Below are 3,380 nucleotides of genomic sequence, written 5' to 3'. Positions count from 1 at the left end.
CCTAACCCTAACCCTAACCCTAACCCTAACCCTAACCCTAACCCTAACCCTAACCCTAACCCTAACCCTAACCCTAACCCTAACCCTAACCCTAAACCCTAACCCTAACCCTAAAAGGTATTTATAAATCCATACTTTAGGTCTATTATATATATATCTGCCTAGTATTTAATTACTTCTATATATAGATTAACTAGTTTAGACTTAGTATTAATACTAGTAAGATTAGCTACTATACCTACTAGCTATAGTATATAGCCCTTATATATAATTAAAAGGCCTTTCTTATAGCCACCCTAGAGTATTAAGGTAGATAAAATTACTCTAATATCCTTAGTTATAATTCCTACTCTAAGAGTAATAATCTTATTATATACCTTAGGGGCCAGGTCTTTTATATCTTATAGAGAGTTAGCTTAGTATAGGCTTAATAATCTAATAGGAGTATGCTTACTACTACTAGTAAGAAAGTTTAATAGAACTATATTAACTATCTAGCAGACCCTACTTAGAGTATTACTATCCTTTATTAGGGCCTAAGCAGATATTAGACTACTATACTTTAAAGATATATTTAAGTTTAATTACTTTATATACTTATTAAACTAGTCCTTAGATAGGTGCTTTTTAGGCTAACTAGGCACTAGGATAGATATTAGTATATTTCTATCCTAGGAGGAAAGGTAAAGTAATAGAACTAACTATCTTTCTAAAGATAACCTCCTAAGCTAGAAAGAGTTAAGGGGGAGTTATATAGATTAAAAATAGAGTATTTTTTATTACTATAATCTTCTATATTAATAAAGTTAAAACTAATAATAGATAAAGTAATCTAGTTAATATCCTATACTATATTCTAGTCCCTTATAAGAAGGAAGTCACCTAGAATAGGGACTATAGAGGTAGTAGGTAAGAGAAGGGGTCCTAAGATAGGAAGGACAGTCTAGATAGTAACTAAGGATATTAACTAAAAGACTATATAAGTAGATTTAAGTCTATATATACTTTATTTTAGTTTTATTAGGTATATTAAGGTAAAGTAAAGATATACTACTAGCAATAGTTAGAGTTATAGAATATTAATATATAAAGGAGATTTTAAGCTTAGTTATATAAGTCTATTATAGATATAAACCATAATTTATATTTTAATAATATACTATAATATACTATTAAGGCTTTTAGATACTTACTAAATATATTTATATATCTCCTTTATACTATAGCCTAAATAAAGACCTAGATAATATATAGCCCTAATTAAGAAGCTAATATAGAAACTAATACTAGGATATTATTCACTCTATATTAGGGCTAAATAATTTATTAAAGTGGTGCTATTAGTTTCTATTAATATTAGTTTTAATTAGTATGTTAGCCTTAACTAAATAACTACTATAATTAATAATACTTTATAAATTATAATATTAGGGCCTAAGTGAGAGCATAATTCTAAGCCTATCTAAAAGATATAGGGTTATTATACTATAGTACTAATTAAGGGTCTTAGATGGGGCTAAAATATTTAATACTTATTTAGGAGCATAGGAAATGATTTACCTAGTTTAAAAACCTAAAATATATATACTAGATAGGATATCTAAAGTGGCTAAGAAAATAATCTATAGATAGTATCCTATAGATCCCTACTCTATAAAGAGCCTATTATTTTAGTACTATTACTTATTAGCCCTACTATAATAATAGTCTATTAGAGTAATACCTAAATAATATAAAAGTACCTAAGTTACTATTAGAAGCTATTATTCTTTCTTAATACTACCTCTTAATATTATTTACCCCCCTCCTATTAGCTATCCTAATTAGAAGAACTAGCCCTAATAACTCTATATATCCTTACTAGTTAGTGGATATTTATTACCTATTATTTTAAGAATAGCTTTATCTTAGTTATAGTAAGAAGCCTATAAAGCAGCTTTCTAAGGTAATATTATAATACTCTAAGAGTATTTTAGAAATAGACTTTTAATAATAGATAAAAATATCTACCTTAACACCTTATAATATAGAGATATTAAGATCTTTTAAGTAATTCTAGATGCTGGTAGGGATATTAATTTTATAATAGGCTATAGTAGTTCTCTATTAATTAATATACTATAGTATAAGTACTAGAATTTACTTAAATTTCTTTTTTTATATAGTATTAATCCTAATATAGGAACCTATAGTTAATAGCTGCCCCCCCTTAGTATAGCTATATAATATATAGATATTAAGTGGGTTAAAGTTATATTAAAGAAAGGCACAAGGATTAAAGGAATAGGAGCCTTATATATTATAGTAATTTTAGGAGATATTAACCTAATAAGGCTGCTAATTAAGTATAGGGTAGATATTAATAAGATTCCCTTCCTATATATAATTACCTTTATTAACTACTACTGTGAAGGGACACCTCTCTACTAGGTAATTATTAGGGGTTATATAGAGGCTATAGAGCTCCTACTAAATTATAATATAGATCTAAATATAGTTAATATAGAGGGAGTCTCTACCAGTAACTATTTAAGTAAGTTTAGGAAGAGTCCTAGCCTTTAAGTTAGGTATCTACCTATTTAGGAGGGGGGGGAAAGGGGGCCTATATAATATATCTAAGGTCCTAGGTAATTCCATGCCTTTTATATTTATTATTATACTTTAAAAGGTATATAGTCTGCTCCTTTTTTCCCTTTTAAACTTATCTCTTTCTAACCTATCTTTATACTTTATTCTACTCCCTCTTTCTATTATTTCCTTAGTAGGGTTAGTTTTTATCTTACTTTTCTTTAGAATAGTAAATATTAGTATTTAGAGCCTTCTATTTCTCTTTATATCTCTTTTCTTTACTATAAATATTATCCTAGTATATAGCTATCTAACTAATCTCCCTAATACTACCTAAGTTATTTTAAAGTATATGTCTAATCCTAAGATCCCTACTATAGAAGAAGCTGCTAAATACCTTAAGCTACTTAGTTCTAGGAAGTAAGTATTCTATAGGATAGAGTGCTATAAGGTAGTATCTTACTTAGCTAGAGAAATTAGTAGTGGTCTTTTAGTAAATATAGATAATAGTAATTATTAGATAAGCTTTAATAGGGGCCTATTTAAAGAGTAAAACCTATAGATAATTAATAATAAGCTAATATAGACTAATTAAGAGTTAGATATAGCTATGTAATCTGTCTCTAATATATATATAATAAATGTAGAAGGTAATGCTATTATTATTCTTCTATACTATATACTAAACTTACTAGACTGGTGGGATGGTGAGTTTAAGGTATTAAAGAAGAACCTAAAGGTTAATAAGGTGTTAGTATATAATATAAAGAATATTAAAGGGGTGCTATAGGGCTTACCTTAAGAGCTCTAGC

This window comes from Aspergillus wentii, assembly GCF_001890725.1.
Source record: "Aspergillus wentii DTO 134E9 unplaced genomic scaffold ASPWEscaffold_12, whole genome shotgun sequence".
Taxonomy (NCBI): Eukaryota; Fungi; Ascomycota; class Eurotiomycetes; order Eurotiales; family Aspergillaceae; genus Aspergillus; species Aspergillus wentii.
Note: the sequence above shows the minus strand (reverse complement) of the source record.